We start from the raw sequence: 9,223 nt of genomic DNA, 5'->3' as shown, positions 1-9,223 counted from the left end.
AGTTTTCATGGCTTCTTGGCATTTTGGTGCTTTGAGAAAGAGCTGTTTTTTCAAAGGAGAAAAGAGCATGGCTTTGCTTCCACACCTAAGGGCTGCAACTATGATTCTCCTAACATTTATTGCCTCAAGCCTCCTACAGTACCTGGATCAATCACAAATGAAACATCATTGGATCTGAGGTATCATAAAGGCCAACTGGCTGAGCTGGGCCACCTGGAGAGCCTTCTCTTGCTCTGACTCTCTCTGAATTGGCAGCCTTTTTGGTTACTTAATAATTACTTTTGATATTTTCTGCTAATGGTGATAGAGAAAAGTGCATTAGACAGATCAATATCTGCACACTAGGTGCCAGAGACTGTATTGATTCACTCCACTAAGAAGACTGCATCTGGAAGAGTAGCTTCAATTGAAGTCAACACTAAATTAAGCTTAGAATAAGCCACTGTAATTCTCCAAGATCCATCCATCTTCTGCACAGATTAAATAGGCAAACTAAATGAGATTGTGATAGGGTTGATCTTTCAAGAATTGGTTGGTGACACTAATCTTTCTGTTCCTGTAGGGATTAGTATTGTTTTTGGTTTATTATTTTTGTATGGAAGAGAGCTCTAGGAGCTTCCCTTCAATCCTTTTCCCATAAACCTCTCACTCCACTGGTGTTCTGAGAATATCTGTTTCTACTGTGAACTCAGGAACTAGTGAAATAGCCAGTATGAGTTTATGTATCCATTGAACCCACTGTTATATGGCTCAGGTCTAAACTCTACTGTCAACCTCACTCCAACCCTTGGTCCACAGTTGTGTTGTGAGGTCTCAGGAATTAGTGATAATCCAGAATAATGCAGTCCAGTGATGCTACAAATGTCTGTGTATCTCCCCTTTCCCACTGCACAGTTATAATGGCAAAGGGTCACAGTTACCTTTGGGGAAGGAAATAATATACTTGTGATATTATTGCAGGCTCAGCTCTTTCCTTAGGGGTACTAAGATTCTCTCTTTTTTTTCAAGGGATTCTAGGTCAATTCAGTTGGGTCAGAACCATGATTCTCTATCATGCTGACACAAGTCAAGTTTTTATTCACCAGATTTAGAGTTTTTCAATTATGTAGATCAAGTTGTACCTTAGTTAGCTGTCTCAAGTTGCTGACAGCCACAGCAATCAGAAGAAAAAGAAATAAAAGGAATCCAAATTGGAAAAGAAGAAGTAAAACTGTCACTGTTTGCAGATGACATGATACTATACATAAAAAAATCCTAAAGATGCTACCAGAATACTACTAGAGCTCATCAATGAATTCAGTAAAGTTGCAGTATACAAAATTAATACACAGAAATGTGTTGCATTTCTGTACACTGACAATGAAAGATCAGAAGGAGAAGTTAAGGAAACAATCCCATTTACCATTGCAGCAAAAAGAATAAAATATCTAGGAATAAGCCTACCGAAGGAGGCAAAAAAACCTATACTCTGAAAACTATAAGACACTGAGGAAAGAAATTGAAGATGACAAACAGATGGAAAGATATACCATACTCTCGGATTGGAAGAATCAATATTGTCAAAATGACTATGCTACCCAAGGCAGTCTACAGGTTCATTGCCATCCCTATCATATTACCAATGGCATTTTTCACAAAACTAGAACAAAAAATTTTTAAATTTGTATGGAAACACAAAAGACCTTGAATAGCCAAAGCAACCTTGAGAAAGAAAAATGGAGCTGGAGGAATCAGACTCCCTGGCTTCAGACTGTACTACAAAGCTACAGTAATCAAAACATTATGGTACTGGCATAAAAACAGAAATATAGATCAATGGAACAGGATAGAAAGCATAGAAATAAACCCATGCACCTATGGTCAATTAATATATGACAAAGGAGGCAAGAATATACACTGGAGAAGAGAGACTCTTCAATAAGTGGTGCTGGAAAAACTGGACAGCTCCATATGAAAGAATGAAATTAGAACATTCTCTAACACCATACACAAAAATAAACTCAAAATGGATTAAAGACCTAAATGTAAGACCAGATTCTATAAAACTCCTAGAGGAAAGCATAGCACACTCTTTGATATAAATTGCAGAAATCTTTTTTGGATCCGTGTCCTGGAGTAATGGAAATAAAAGCAAAAATAAACAAATGGGACCTAATTAAACTTAAAAACTTTTTCACAGCAAAGGAAACCATAAGCAAAATGAAAAGACAGCCTACAGAATGGGAGAAAATATTTGCAAACAATATGACTGACAAGGTATTAATCTCCAAAATATACAAACAGCTCATCCAGCTCAATATCAAAAAAACCAAACAACCCAGTCAAAAAGTGGGTAGAAGATCTAAATAGATGTTTCTCCTAAGAAGACATACAGGTGGCCAAAAGGCACATGAAAAAGTGCTCAGCATCCTGATTAGTAGAGAAATGCAAATCAAAACTATAATGAAGCATCACCTCACACTGGTCAGAGTGACCATCATCAAAAAGTCTCCAAATAATAAATGCTGAACAGGGTGTGGAGAAAAGGGAACCCTCCTACACTGTTGGTGGGAATGTAAATTGGTACAGGCACTATGGAGAACAGTATGAAGGTTCCTTAAAATACTAAAAATAGAGCTACCATATGATCCTGTGATCCCACTTGTGGGTATATATCTGGAGAAAATCATAGTTTGAAAAGATATGCACTCCAGTATTCATTGCAGCACTATTTACGATAGCCAAGACATGGAAGCAACCCAAATGTCCATTGACAGAGGAATGGATAAAGAAAATGGTGGTGTGTGTATATTTATATATAATAGGATATTACTCAGCCACAGAAAAGAATGAAATGGTGCCATTTGCAGCAACATGAATGGACCTGGAGATTATCATACTAAGTGAAGTAAGCCAGATATAGAAAGCAAATATCATATGATACTACTTGTATGTGGAATCTAAAAAAAAATGTTACAAATGAATTTACACACAAAACAGAAATAGACCCACAGACATAGAAACAAAGTTATGTTTACCAAAGGGGAAAGCGGGGGAAGGGATAAATTAGGAGTTTGGGATTAACGTATACACACAACTATATATAAAATGGATAACCAACAAGGACCTACTATATAGCACAGGGACCTATACTCAATATTGTGTAATAACCTCTAAGGGAAAAAGAATCCAAAAAAGAATATATATGTATATATATTGTATACATATATAGGTATGTATATGTATTGTATATATACATGTATATAACTGAATCACCTTGCTGTACACCTGAAACTAATACAACACTGTAAAACATTGTAAATCAACTATACTTCAATAAAAAAATAAAACTTGAAAAGGACCCCATGACAGAGATCCCTGTGGATCAAACCATTCTGATCATCCTTCCAGCCATGCTGCTCATTATAGTAATCATGCTCAGTTTGCCTCTGGTGGTTGTGCCACTCTATCAACCCTACTGAAGTCAGAAGGCACTTTTCAATGGCAACATCTTGCATCTTCACTTCTGGCCACTATAGTGTGTGGAGTACAGCCACTAACTGCTTTTCAAAGATTGTCCTGCTTCTATCGTCAGTGTATTTCCCAGTGCTTTGGTAAGGGAGTGTTTTTGAACCCTCTCAAAGGTGGGTGAGTGAATGGAATATAATGAATTTACTCCAGCGTCCTTTCTCCCTGCATCTTTGTCATTTTCCTTCTACATTATACCATGAATATTGACTTTAGTTACAGTAGGACGACACAGAGTCAAGATTTCTATCAGTCATTTGGAACCACTCCCAGCTGCTTGAATGAGCCCATTGATTTTAGAATCTCTGGCAAATAAACCCATATCACTAAATTCAGCCTTATTCAGACTTATGTTTCTCCCTCTTTAATCTCACATATGTTTCCTGGGTTGTGCTGACATAATTTAGCAAAAGTTTGCGGTTCTTTTAGTGTGTCCCTTCTTTTCTGGTTTTACTCTGTAACTGATGTCCCAGGGCAGGTTGAGATCTGACACTGGTTTTAAGCCTGGAGCCTCTGAGAAGTAGTATATTGAGTCAAGGGAATAGTTGGATTTCTGTGATATGTACTACCTTAGGTGATGCCTTTATTGGTTGTTTTAGCAAGCAGGGCCAGCTTCATCAGAGAGAGAACGAAGGGCTGTTTCTGTTGGCAATGGAAGGTCAGATTTGGAAAGTTAGAGGTCCTCAGAAGCATTCAGATGCTCAACTCATTCTTATCCTCAACATCCTGTTCTTTCCAAATCATCTTTCTAATTTGTACACAAGAAATCCAATGAGGCTGTTTAATCAATCTATGTTGAATTTTAAGCGACCCACAGGATTAGGCTTGGCAACTTATTTTTGTAGCCACCTTCTTCTAGGTTAGTCATTGGAAATGTGATTCTCTAATTATGCCTTAAATAGAGAATTTAAATCTTGAATTTGTCATTTTATTTTTTAAACTTGCCAGTGCAGTTAGAATTAGCGAAGCATTTTGGTGATCTATTGCTATGTAACAAAGCACTCCAAAGTTTAGTGGCTTACAGTGGTAACCAGTTATGAACTCACAATTTTGTGGACTGACTGGTTTTAGTGGTGACTGCTGGGACAACAACCAGAGGGTCACCATGGGCTGGGACATGCAAGATAGATGACAAAAATGGCGGGTAGTAGATGCTGGATGTTGGTTGAAGATTTAGGTGGGGTTGTCAGCTAAGAATACCTTGGTTCTACTCCCTGTAGCCTTTCTTCCTGGTTGCTTGTGCTTCCCCACAGCATGGTGGCTGGATTCCGAAAGGGAATGTTCTAAGAGGCAGAGGCAGATGCTGCCAATCTAAGGCCCAGCCTCTGAAGTTACACAGGACTAATTTTGTTACATTTCTATGCATTGAATTAAGAGACCATTGAGGTTCGGGGGGAGGAGGGAAGAGATGGATAAGTCATAGCATTTGTGACCGTCTTTAATCCACCGTATGAATCCACTTACCATTTTTTCATTCCTTGTGCCTTGTAATAGTCTATAGCATCAGCCACTTAGACCTCCAAAACCTCACAAGAGTTCCATCTTCTAATGCTGACTGAATCGGCATTGATTTCAAACTCAACCAGGTTCTAATTGATCTCATATTTCCCATTTTCTTGAAGATTGATTGCCTATAATCATCTACTGTATTACTTAGGTTCTTTAATTGCAGACAAAATAATGCACTCTAACTTGTTTAAGCAGGGAAGGATTTATGATAGGTCATTAAGTCACAAGAATTTCTAGCAGAGCCAGAGAAAGAAAATTAAATGCTACACAGCCAGGAGCAGAGGAGCCAAGAGAAAATCCAGTCACATGTAGCATACTTCCAGTGAAAACCTTGATGCTTCTAACACTTGACACCCAGAAAGTAGGACTAGAACCACTGCTTTGGTAGGAAAACTAAATACCTCTTCCAGTGAACCTGTGGGAGGACTTTACAACTGTGACCACATGGATCTAACTTCTGCTTTACAATTGAGCACATGTGGAACTCTAGCTACAGGATATTTCTGTTTTGGAAAATAACCCTGTTTTCTAGCCTCTAGGCAGGTTTCACAACTTTGATTCTATTGACATTTTAGACTAGATACTTTGTTGGGGGTGGGGTGGGGAGAATCTTGCACATTGTAATATATTTAGTAACATCCCTGGCCTCTCTCTGGTAGATGCCAATAGCACTGGCCTGTGCCTCTCCCCTCCCCTCCAGGTTGTGACAACCAAAAATGTTTCCAGTCATTGACAGATATCCCCTGGGGGAGAAATTGCCTCGGGTTGAGAAGTGCTACTCTAGGGTAATAAAGGCATGGTAGAATGGAGTGGGAATGGGACTAAATAAACTGCCATACTCCACAAAATAGATTAATGCGAGGTTAGTGTAGAAGAAAAATTCCTGGATATCTCAAGGATCAGTGACACAAAAATGTCATTTTAGATATATTAATACCTATTTAGATATACTAATATCAAACTGAAATGAAAGGTCCACCTTGATAGTGGTAGATGAGATAAAGGTAAATGCTAGGCCGTTTTTTCCCAATGATGTTGACAATTAGGGTTTAGAATAAGAGAAATTCTTTCAACATGGTTGCCCTCAGATAAACTCACTTCAGAGCCCCCTCTTTGCTTGAGGTTCTGTCAACTTGGCAGGGATAGTTCTTACTATATATGTATGAGTGCAGAGTACCATTAATCTGTCTGCATTTCTCTCATTTAGCTGTCTTTAAAAACCTAATATTAGTTCATAAGTACAATATTGCTATCAGTGTCATCTGACAATTTTCTGCCCTCCATTCCTCATACTTTTATTTCTTGAATCCAGGTTCTATTGGGGGTATCTTTTAAAAGTGGCAATAGAAACTAGTGGACTAGAGGAGAGAGGGAAGAGTCTCCACATCATTGTGGATAAAGAGTTTTTATTCTGTGCAGCTATAAGGATGTCAGTCCCACAGGAAATTGCTTTTGATACAGGAATCCTTAGAGAGACAGGCACGGAAGAGACTGTAATGTTATGCTGTGTGACAGCAGGTGGTGAGAATGCAATTGGTGAGCCAGCTCTAATCTTTACATTAAAACAAGTATTGTTGTGAGATAGGAAATTGAGTTAGCAGGTTTAATCTCCTTTTTGATACATAGGTTGGTGCTAGTACCTTTATTAGGCACTTACCATGAGCTCAGTCCTGTGAAAGATAAAAGAAAAGCGGAAGACATTGTCCTTCCATTAGCAGCCATTATCAATTATTCAGTTATATCAATTATATCAATTCTTGTCTCCATTTAGTGAGAACTCACAACATCTAAGCATTGGTTGAACTGCTTTACATACATTACTTCATTAAATGCTTGAAATAATCCTATGAGGGATATACTTTCATTACTTCCATTTTACTTAGCTCTCATACTACATTGCAATAGGAGGACTTCACGCTTAAAAAAGTAGATTAAATAGAATCTAGAGCCTCATAATATAATATCCAAACTTCACAGAACACAATAAAAAATCACCGCTCACACCAAGAATGAGGAAAATCACATCTTGAGGGAGAAGAGACAATCAATAGATGCCAACACTACAATAAGCCAGAACTATCTGACGAGGAATTTAAAGCAGCTGTCTTACAGCAATTATGAATTCCCTTGACACAAATGAGAAAATATAAAGTCTCAGCAAAAAAAGAGAAGTTATAAAAAAGAACAAATGGAAATTATAGAACTAAAAAATAACTGAAACAAAAAATTCACTGGATAGGCTCAATAGTAGAGTGGAGATGACAGAGGATAGAATTGGTAAACTTGGGGACAGAATAATAGAGTTTACTCAGCTTAAACAACAGAGAGAAAATAAACTGAAAGAAAAATTAAGAGAGTCCCAGGAACCTGTGGGACAACAAAAGAGCTGACATTTGTATCATTGGAGTCCCATAAGGAGAGGAAAAATAGAGTAGAATTGAAATATTTGAAGAAATAATGACTGAAAACTTTCTAAATATGGCAAAAATCATGAACCTACATATTTATGAAGCTGAATCAATCCCAAATGACATAAATACAAAGAAGTCCATGCCAAGACACACTATAATTGAAGTTCTGAAAACTAAAGACAAAGTAAACATCTTGAAGGTGGTCACAGAGAAACAAGGCATAGCTTACAAGAGAACACAAAATTCAAATGATAGTGAACACAAAATTCAAATGAAACATGGAGGTAAGAAAAATGGTGTGACATTTTTCAAGTACTGAGATAAAAGAACTGTCAACTCTGAATTCTAAATCCAAAAAACTACATGAACTTAAGAGAGCGGAAGGGGAAGTTACACCCAAAAGCCTGTAACAGTAGAAGGGAGTATGGGTACTGGGGAGACTAAGAGAAATACATGTTGCCTCAAAATATAATGGGTAATTGAAGCCATTTTCCAAGTTAACTAAAATATTTTTGCTCTTTTTTTTACTTTTGTGATTATGGCTGTTTCTGTATTCTTTTAGAAAGAATATTGTCTTCCACTGATGTCTTCCACCACTGACAAATCTCAAAACATTTACCACTATGTGTTTCTCTTCCCAGTGTGTGAAATTATCTTCTTTGCTACTACTAGAGAGTAGTTTCTGACCAGACTGAGTAGGCAAGACTGAATTAGCAATTAGTGTCCCTTTGGGGCAGCATATAAGGCATTCTTGGATGAAATCCTTATTCTGCCTTTGCTTTGGCCACCAGGGATTGCATTAGCAAAGCAGGTTTCTCTGAAAAAGAGATTGGATTGAATTGGGTCAGATATTCATAATGATCACACCAAATTCTTATCAAGATTAGACCTTTGCCATTCAGTGGGAGTAGGTATTTGTTTACTGAAGACACACAAAAAAGCTGGCTTCTCTGACCCCATCAATGCAAGAACCTTAACAGACAGTTCTAAAGGGAGGAAGGCAGAGCCTCAGAAAACAGAGGTGAAGAAGAAGGGTAGAAGCATTAATTACAAGGAATGATTGGAAGATCTGTCATTTGAGCTTAGATTAAAAGGCTTCCATCAATGCCTGGATTTCTGTTCCTGGAAGTATCTAAGCACTTTTAACCATTCCAAGTTGTATTTAGTGATCTTTATCTCATTTAATATTCTTCATATTCCGTAAATATATTGGCCATGTATGATTGTACCCATTCCTTAGATGAGAAAATCATTGCACAGATTTTACATGGTATCTAGAACTTGAAGCTACTTAAGTATCCTACCTACTGTACCACAGACTTTTGCTATAGACTTAAATCTCCATGTGACTTAAATGATCCCCTCCATTCTGGTTCCTCACTGGCAAGTAGACTCCAAATAGACTTTGCCACTCAGTGATGAGGAGGTAATTCTGTCATGAGTAAATGGATCTTTCAAAGAATCATTGAAGAGAGGCCCTTTTCACTTGGGAAACCACAGCTTGAAGGCTCAAAGCTGTGAAAGATAAATTAACCTTCCCTCGGACTTCGTCCAACCTGCCAAGCAAACTGGAAGTAATTATTTTATGTGGAATGCTTATTGCCATTACAGTGGCAGGGACTTGATTTCACCATTTAGCAGACCCATCTGTTCCTTCCTTGGCAGGCACTCTGATCACATGTCACCTGGGGCCCTAGCACTCCTGGGCTCTGATTGCAGGGTAAGTCTGAGGCTAAGATGTGGGTATGTAGAGAGTGAGAGGACCTGGCTTCCACCCCTAGTCTAGCTGGGGAGAT

Source organism: Delphinapterus leucas, chromosome 20, assembly GCF_059928025.1.
Source record: "Delphinapterus leucas isolate spDelLeu-1000000601 "Yukka" chromosome 20, BTC_Dleu_Yukka2, whole genome shotgun sequence".
NCBI classification, from domain to species: Eukaryota; Metazoa; Chordata; class Mammalia; order Artiodactyla; family Monodontidae; genus Delphinapterus; species Delphinapterus leucas.
This window is presented reverse-complemented; position numbering follows the sequence as displayed.